Raw genomic sequence first — 9895 nt, 5'->3', positions numbered from 1 at the left:
ACCTATTGTGTGCACCTGTTTAGTCTAACTGTGCAGGTTAAATACACACCCGTTGTACATATTCACTAAATTTCTGGAAAATGTTATACATAATCATTAACTTTCCAATACATCATTAGCATATGTAAATGTCTCTTCATGCAGGTGCAGTGAAGGTCTCTGGTGGTCTTCAGAAGCCCTCTGGTGGTCTTCCATAGTCTTCCTCACTTGTCCGCTTCTTGAGCTCTCTTAGGTGATTCTGTGCAGTACGATTCTCACCATCATCTATATTAGTTTACATAAAAATGCATACTATGTCTATTCTTAAATGTTACCTTTCTAATAGTTGGTCCTTCAGTCACACCTTCTTATTAATATTCTTATGTTAAAACAATCATTGGTTAATCTCACTTAACTCTACTGATTAGAATCCTCGATAATTAGATCGAGGTGGGAAGGGTAAGGTGTTTCCAAGCAGCAAACTGGTGTCCTGTCGTGGTTTCAGCCCAGCCGGTAACAAAGGACCACGCAGCCGCTCGCTCACTCCTCCCGCCCCCTCCGGTGGGATAGGGGGGAGACGGAGGAGAGAAAAGAAGAAAAAACTGGAACCTCGAGGGTTGGGATAAGGGCAGTTTACTGGGACAACGCAAAAAAAAGTTACAACAACAATGACGGTACTAATGAAAGAGTATACAGAAAAGCGTGATGCACAGTGCAACTGCTCACCACCCGGGACCCGACGCTCCGCCACTTCCCCCACCGAAAGTCGAGAGCAGGAGAGCCCTCCCCCCGGCCCACTCCCCATGTATATACTGAGCATGATGTCACATGGTATGGAATAGCTCCTTGGCTAGTTCAGGTCAGCTGCCCCGGCTATGCCCCCCCACCTCCCAGGTTCCTGTAAAAATTAACTCTATCCCAGCTGAACCCAGGACATTATCCACCCCTTATTCTATACCATTTACATCATGCCCAGATCTTACATTTTCCAATCAACCGCTACCACTTTCCTTGTCTTATATATAGATATATATGTATATGGACCCCCCCCCCCCCCCCCCCCACACACACATACAATAGTATTCCCTTAGTCAATGGGTTATCCCTCCAATGTGTCCATCAATTTTATTTAGTCCATGACTTTGAGGCTCCATCTGTTTGTAACACTTCTTCAGGATAAGAGAGATGGTGTGAGGTGTTGGGTTGTTGTATGCTGTCTCTGGAACTTCCTGGCTGGTACATTTGATGCAACCCACACCCTTGGTCTGCAGGTCGAAGATGTTGATCTTGAGGAAATTGCTGGGCGCCAGTTCAAGTTCTATCACTGTTGTTCTTGGCTCAGTTTCAAAGTCCATTCTTCAGTCATTTGGGTAATTCTTACAGTAATACCCTTGATATAGCGTATAGACACTATAGATACAATGACATACGTTGGCAGGTTATTTAGCAGTTAAATATCATACAGCCTAGTTCACTGGCTATTCTCTCCCAAAATCAAATCTCCCTGAGGTACACATCGAACTTCTCCATCCTTCTGCATCACCCACCAGGTGTACCCAGGTCCCTGAGCAAAAACCACCCCTTGGATGGGTTTGTCTCTGCGTGAGGGAGGACTAACCCAGACTGTCTTTCCTAACATACTCCTCATGTGCACTACAGGAACTTTATCCCTTCTACAGTATGTGGAAGTCTTGGTTGGGCGGGGCCCGCCCGATTGGTGGATCCTCTAGTATTAACTAACCAGGTGGCTTTTGTTAAATGTGTATCCCAATGTTTGAAAGTTCCACCCCCCATTGCTCTCAATGTAGTTTTCAGCAGTCCATTGTATCGTTTGATTTTTCCGGAGGCTGGTGCGTGATAAGGGATGTGATATACCCACTCGATGCCATGTTCTTTGGCCCAGGTGTCTATGAGGTTGTTTCGGAAGTGAGTCCCGTTGTCTGACTCGATTCTTTCTGGGGTACCGTGTTGCCATAAGACTTTCTCTTCAAGGCCCAGGATAGTGTTCTGGGCAGTGGCGTGGGACACAGGATATGTTTCCAGCCATCCAGTGGTTGCTTCCACCATTGTAAGCACATGGCACTTGCCTTGGCGGGTTCGTGGGAGTGTGATATAGTCAATCTGCCAGGCCTCCCACTGTTTATATTTCAGCCATCGCCCTCCATACGACAGGGGTTTCAGTCGCTTGGCTTGCTTAATTGCAGCACATGTTTCACATTCATGGATAACCTGTGCGATAGTGTCCATGGTTAAGTCCACCCCTCGATCGTGAGCCCATCTATATGTTGCATCTCTTCCCTGATGGCCCGAGGTATCATGGGCCCACTGAGCCATAAATAGCTCACCCCTACGTTGCCAGTCCAGGTCCACCTGAGACACTTCAATCTTGGCGGCCTGATCTGCCTGCTGGTTGTTTTGATGTTCTTCAGTGGCTCGACTCTTGGGTACATGAGCATCTACGTGGCGTACTTTTACCACTAGCTTCTCTATCCGAACAGCAATATCTTGCCACAGTGCGGCAGCCCAGATGAGTTTACCTCTGCGCTGCCAATTGCTCTTCTTCCATTGCTGTAGCCACCCCCATAGGGCATTTGCCACCATCCATGAGTCGGTATAGAGATAGAGCACTGGCCACTTTTCTCTTTCAGCAATGTCTAACGCTAGCTGGATGGCTTTCACCTCTGCAAACTGACTCGATTCACCTTCTCCTTCAGCAGTTTCTGCGACTAGTCGTGTAGGACTCCATACAGCAGCCTTCCACCTCCGATGTTTTCCCACAATGCGACAGGACCCATCAGTGAACAGAGCATATTGCCTCTCATTTTCTGGCAGTTTATTATACAGCGGGGCCTCTTCAGCCCGTGTCACCTCCTCCTCTGGCGACATTCCAAAATTTTTGCCTTCTGGCCAGTCCATGATCACTTCCACAATTCCTGGGCGACTGGGGTTTCCTATGCGAGCCCGTTGTGTGATCAGTGCGGCCCACTTACTCCACGTGGCATCAGTTGCATGATGTGTAGAGGAGACCTTCCCTTTGAACATCCAGCCCAGCACTGGCAGTAGGGGTGCTAAGAGGAGCTGTGTTTCAGTACCAACTACTTCTGAGGCAGCTCGAACTCCTTCATATGCTGCCAATATCTCTTTTTCAGTTGGAGTATAGCGAGCCTCGGATCCTCTGTATCCCCGACTCCAAAACCCCAGGGGTCGACCTCGGGTCTCCCCAGGTGCTTTCTGCCAGAGGCTCCAGGTAGGGCCATTCTCCCCAGCTGCAGTGTAGAGCACATTTATAACATCTTGTCCTGCCCGGACTGGCCCAAGAGCTACTGCATGAACAATCTCCCGCTTAATTTGTTCAAAAGCTTGTCGTTGCTCAGGCCCCCATTTAAAACCATTCTTCTTCCGGGTAACTTGATAGAGAGGACTTACAATTTGACTGTAATTTGGAATATGCATTCTCCAAAAGCCCACAACACCTAAGAAAGCTTGTGTTTCCTTTTTATTAGTTGGTGGGGACATAGCTGCTCTTTTGTTGATCACATCCATAGGGATCTGACGGCGCCCGTCTTGCCATTTTACTCCTAAGAACTGGATCTCCTATGCAGGTCCCTTGACCTTACTTTCTTTTATGGCAAAACCAGCCATCAAAAGGATTTGGATTATTTTTCTTCCCTTTCTCAAAAACTTCTTCTGCCGTGTTGCCCCATACGATGATGTCATCAATGTATTGCAGGTGCTCTGGAGCTTCACCTTTTTCCAGTGCAGCCTGGATCAGTCCATGGCAAATAGTGGGGCTGTGTTTCCACCCCTGGGGCAGTCGATTCCAGGTGTACTGGACACCCCTCCAAGTAAAGGCAAACTGTGGCCTGCACTCCGCTGCCAAAGGGATGGAAAAAAATGCATTAGCAATGTCAAATGTGGCATACCACTTGGCTGCCTTTGATTCCAGTTCATATTGAAGTTCTAACATATCTGGCACAGCAGCGCTCAGCGGTGGCGTGACTTCATTCAGCCCACGATAGTCTACTGTTAGTCTCCATTCCCCATTAGATTTCCGCACGGGCCATATGGGACTATTAAAGGGTGAGTGAGTCTTGCTGATCACTCCTTGACTCTCCAATTGGCAAATCAGCTTATGGATGGGGATCAGGGAATCTCGGTTGGTGCGATATTGCCGCCGGTGCACCGTCGTGGTAGCAATTGGCACCTGTTGTTCTTCAACCTTCAGCAACCCCACAACCGAAGGGTCTTGAGAGAGACCAGGCAGGGTAGACAGCTGTTCAATCTCCTCCGTCTCCAATGCAGCTATACCAAAAGCCCAACGGTACCCTTTTGGGTCCTTGAAATATCCCCTCCTGAGATAATCTATACCAAGGATGCACGGGGCCTCTGGGCCAGTTGCAATGGGGTGTTTATGCCAGTCATTCCCGGTTAGACTCATTTTCAGCTTCTAATACGGTTAGCTCTTGGGATCCCCCTGTCACACCAGAGATACAGATGGGTTCTGCCCCTTTATAACTTGATGGCATTAGGGTGCATTGTGCACCAGTGTCTACTAGAGCCTTATATTCCTGTGGGTCTGATGTGCCAGGCCATCGAATCCACACTGTCCAGTAGACTCGGTTGTCCCTCTCCTCCACCTGGCTGGAGGCAGGGCCCCTCTAATCCTGGTTAGAATATTCGTTACTCACTTTTCGCACCCGTGAATCAGAAGTCCCTTCAAGAGGATCAGAAATGTGATCAGCCCATCTACTGCATCTGGGGGACTCCTCACAGGAAACTGGAGCAGCAGTTTTCCAAGAAGAATCCTCTTTCCTGGTTGCTTTTTCTCGCAACTCCCGTACCCGTGCATCCAGGACTGAGGTAGGTTTTCCATCCCACTTCCTCATGTCCTCTCCATGGTCACGCAGGTAAACCACAGGTTAGCCCGTCGTGTGTACTTTCTCTCTCCTCTCTCTTGGGCAGAGGAATGCTTACTCCCAATAGCTGCGATGCGGGCCTGTACAGGTGGGGAGGAAGACATATCCACTTTGAATTGCTGGAAACTCTCGGGACAATTCCTCTACAGCCGAGACACAGGCCCGTAGGGAGGAAGAGAGACTTCCTTCGTATTGCCGGAGTTGGACAGCCAATTCATCCACCGTTTGTCCATGGCCTTCTTTCCAGGACATTACTGCCAATGAGTTGGCGTAGGTTGGTGGTGCACTTTGTAGAAACTTCCGCCACAATGGGTTGTGTGCATTGGACATCATCTGGGTCTATGGGTGACTGCGCATTTTCTGGATCATTATAAATCACCTCCAGCATGGCTAATTCCCTCAGGTACTGGATACCTCTCTCCATGGTGGTCCACTTGCCTTGGTGACATGTAACTTCATCCTTGAAGGGGTATCTTTCCTTTACACCTAACAGAAGTCGCCTCCAGAGGCTGAGGACTTGTGTTTTTCTCCCAATCGCCTTGTCGATGCCCCCTTCCGTAGACAGAGATCCCAACTGCTTGGCTTCCTTACCCTCTAATTCCACACTACTAGCCCCATTATCCCAGCATTGGAGCAGCCAGGTAACAATGTGCTCACCTGGGTGGCGGCTAAAATCTTTTCGCATGTCACGCAACTCACTCAGGGATAGAGATCGGGTGATTATTTCAGGTTCTGCCTCTTCCTCCTGTTCTCGGTGATGACCCTGGTTCATCTTCATCTCTCACTGAGCGAACTGATTTCTTTGTGTGTTTCTTTTTCTGTACAGGGGCGACTGATACCGGCACAGGTTGGTTCTCTGGTTTAGCTGCAGTATCCGTCACTGCGGTTGGGGTAGCCGCGCTGCCTGTTGCCGGGGTAGGGGTAGCCACGGTGCCTGCTGCCCTGTTTTCCATCTTTTCCCCCTTTTCTCCCTGAGGGTGCTGCCTAATATCAAGCAGTGTTTGGTAGATACTGGCCAGGGCCCAGCACAGTGCAGCGAGTTGTACGTCTTTGGAATAGCCACAGCATTTTTCTTTCAAATATTCTACCACTTCATGAGGGTTCTGTAGTTGTTCAGGAGTGAACTTCCAAGCCACTGGGGGTGAGAAGTTCTCTAGATACCTGCCCATATCCTCCCACATGCCGTGCCACCCATGAATATCCAGCTTTGGGGCAGATCTCTGGGTGGTACTCTTAAAGAGCCTTTTTGTAGCACCTAAACAAGACCTGAAACATATTCAGGAGGCATAGCACTAACAGCACAGTGGCTTGTGCATCCCAAGGATATTCAAAGTTCTCAAAAGCTGTTGTAATTAGTCGGAAGGAGAAAAGGGAGGCGAACGGACGGGGGGAAGTATCCCCCCCTAACTCCCCCATGGATTGGCTGTAATTACCAATAAAATCCGATAGAAGGTGCCCAAAGTATGGAAATGATATCACTGCTTCATACAGATACCAGCTTAACCTCATGACCAGTGATGTAATCATTTCACAAGTCGACATTGCCCAGTACAGCAAAATGATAATCCCAATCACTCTCCCAGAGGTGAGAAACGTAACTACAGGCAATACATAGAGCATATAAGGACCTACAAAACGCCACCATGTAAACAAATTAATCAACATTGTGACTAACATCTATTTATCTAATATAAGGAATGCGTATGACAAATTTGTTTCAACACGCTCTGGCCAGATCTGTCGTTATCTCAACCCTTCGTGCCCCACGTTGGGCGCCAAAAAGGACCTGTCGTGGTTTCAGCCCAGCCGGTAACAAAGGACCCACGCAGCCGCTCGCTCACTCCTCCCGCCCCCTCCGGTGGGATAGGGGGGAGACGGAGGAGAGAAGAAGAAGAAAAAAACTGGAACCTCGAGGGTTGGGATAAGGGCAGTTTACTGGGACAACGCAAAAAAGTTACAACAACAACGACGGTACTATGAAAGAGTATACAGAAAAGAGTGATGCACAGTGCAACTGCTCACCACCCGGGACCCGACGCTCCGCCACTTCCCCACCGACAGTCGAGAGCAGGAGAGCCCTCCCCCCGGCCCACTCCCCATGTATATACTGGGCATGATGTCACATGGTATGGAATAGCTCCTTGGCTAGTTCAGGTCAGCTGCCCCGGCTATGCCCCCCCACCTCCCAGGTTCCTGTAAAAATTAACTCTATCCCAGCTGAACCCAGGACATGTCCATAACAGTTTCCTTAGTTTCCTAAAACAAAACACTACGAATCAACAAATCTTTGTCAAAGTTTCTGTGGTTAACTGATTTTAGACAATACTTGAATTCTTATGGTTACCCATAGTACATTTTCTGAAGTTCCTATGACTACATTTCAAACTTAATGCTCCCATACCTATGCTTCACAAATTCCTACTTCTTAATCAAACCAAACTCTTTTATGTGATTAAATTTTGATTTCTTTACCAGAATATTTGCAACATTGGTAACAAACGTGAGGCAGTTTCAAAGAGATTACTTGGAATAAAAAAGATTCAGCAGCAAAATACTTCCAAGGACAATATTTATCTACCTGATACAAGAAGTGAGATGTCAGAAATCAACACAGCAAATTATGACAAATTCAGACTCATGAGATGAAATGAGTAATGAAATTATTAAATTTCCTCCATTAGCTTGTCTGTTGAGGAAGGACACACCTAAGTAAAAAATAAACTGCCAAGCCGCAGTAATGTAAAAATGTGAATGCCTGTGCCAGGGATGTGTGTCACCTTATGCCAAATTAGATGTATGAGCAATAAGTAGGGCAGGGGCAGATTAATAGAACAGGCAGAGAAAGCAGCTCTAGATTTCCTTTTTTGACATGGTAAAAGAAGTTGGAAGGCACATATTGCCTATGATAGCAGGGAAAATTATATCCTAATACAAACAGACATGCACTGCAAAAGAAAAACCTAGCCACAGATAATTAAGTCATCTAATTACCTTTTGGGTTTTTTTTCCTTCATTTTTGGATGACACTTCTTTGCAGTATTTTGACCTTGGAAGAAAAAAAAAAAAAAAAAAAAAGAAATTGGAGTAGAGTCGAAGGGAAAAGTTGATTCTGATGTTCTGACAAGGGGGCTTTCCAAAGCCCTTAGCAGTCACCGAAGCATCCTTCTGAGGACAGCAGTGGTGGATGCTGCCTGACCGTGAGTTATCTGTGGTGAGCAGGAGTTTGAGGATTAATCAGAATAGTAATGTGCTGCAAAGGAGAGCGCTCTGGAAGAAAATTGCCCGGTGAAAGAGAAGAACGAGAACAAACAGGCAACAACGGGAAACATGCGGGGCAGGTGTGTACGCAGTTACTTTCTACCCTCAGGTCTGTGTTTTTATAAAAGCTGAAATGCTTTTGCTTGTGGCAAAGATATGTGTGGGAGAGAGCAAAAAGCCTTTGCTTGGCTGCAGGTTGGGAAAATTGCCTGTGAAGGTGGTTCTAAGTATTTTAGCCATTACTGGCCAAGCGGGTAAAGGGGAGTCCTGTGGCAGGGCTACAGCAGTAGGCAAAGGGATCTTTGTCCTCTCCTTCGATCTAGTCAAACAAGTTGCTTCAGTCTTCACCACTACCTTACATCTCCCAGTGACTCGGTCTCTTAAAGGAGACTAATATTATCAGCCAAGAGCGGGTGAGATTTACATAGCCTTACTGTAGTACTCTCAGCCTGTGCTGGAGGAACCAACAGCATTTCAGGCTATGGCTGTATTACCACGTTAGCTGAAGGTTTGACTTGGGGTCCCAGCTCGACCCCACTCCTTACAACTTTGCTTTAGCACTAGTCTAGGCGTAGGCAGCTGGCTTCAGGCCTGAGGTTTGTCTCACGTGTGAGCTGCGCACAGCGGGTGGAGGCATGGCTGCCGATAGTCAGCCCAAGGGCAGGTTTTCTTTTTAAGTGCTCCTCTCAGAATAGTTTGGAGGAATGAGCTTCCATCAAGCCGAGTTCATTAAAGTTTAGAAAGCACAGAGAGGTCTTTGAAATGGAAGAAGTTCCACTAACCTGGCAAATGAGTGTTGTTATTTCCACGCTGCTGATTGCCAAGAGTTTATGAAAAACCAGAAGTAGTTGTGGTCCTGCTTTGGAAGGGAAGAGGATGCAGGAAGAACAGGGTTGCTCAGTGGCATGCCATTTTCACCGTCATTTAATGAAGAGCATGGCTACCGTGTCAGGTTGCTAACAGACGTTCATAAATCCTTTCATTTTCACCTTTTGATGGCTTGGGCATGTCTCTACAAATGAGAAAGGGGAGCAAGGGGCAGAGCTCCTTGGACAGCAGGTCAGCTGGTGTGTTTTTTTACTAGCAGGTCACGCAAAGTTCCCATGGACAGAGCTCTTGGAAATGATCCTGTCACTGAAAGCTAATGAGAGCCCTTTGGTCCTGTGGTGGACTCTCTGTCGCGTAAGCAATGGGGTCGAGGCGGCCTGTCCCCAAGTGCGATGTGGTGATTTCTCACAATTTCTCAATGTGCTGATGCAGCCCATTCTTAAGAGCAAGAAGGTGTGCTGTGGGGTGGTGCTGTGCATATGTAGCGTGCGTATGCAGATCCTATGCGGTATTGCCATGGTCAAAAGGGGCAGGAGATTGCATACGCTTCATTTAGAAGCTTCCTGACATCCCGTTCAGCACCTGCCCTGACCTCTTGACTTGATGAACTGGGTCTAATGCCTATGATTTAATTTTACTGCAGATTAAATATTGACAACCTAGAACTGTTACTCTCTGCTGACACCTTGATAAATGTTTATGGCTTGATGTATAGAATGTGAAATCGGCTATCTTCCTTAACATTACTTTGAAAGCAGAAAATAAACTCTTGCGAAGAAGATTATGGTGAACAGCATATCACTGTGAATGTTGCCACACTGTGCTAATTAGATGTGCAAATTGCAATGGTTTCTGTGATACATAAATTAATTTGTATGCCTTTCAAAGCTTTTGTGGAACAGGTATACTACTGA

General features: G+C 47.1%; 1 long non-coding RNA gene across 1 annotated transcript; it reads left to right on the top strand.

Moving 5' to 3' along the window:
* The first annotated feature begins 354 nt into the window (after nt 1-354).
* Nucleotides 355-7161, top strand: LOC121232661. Its single transcript, XR_005931536.1, has 3 exons — nt 355-471; nt 3040-3044; nt 7139-7161. It is a non-coding gene; the product is annotated as an uncharacterized LOC121232661 (long non-coding RNA).
* Nucleotides 7162-9895: the final 2734 nt, after the last annotated feature.

The sequence above is a fragment of the Aquila chrysaetos genome, chromosome Z (assembly GCF_900496995.4).
Source record: "Aquila chrysaetos chrysaetos chromosome Z, bAquChr1.4, whole genome shotgun sequence".
Taxonomy (NCBI): domain Eukaryota; kingdom Metazoa; phylum Chordata; class Aves; order Accipitriformes; family Accipitridae; genus Aquila; species Aquila chrysaetos.
The sequence above is the reverse complement of the archived record's forward strand: the minus strand, read 5'-3'. Positions and strand labels throughout refer to the sequence as shown.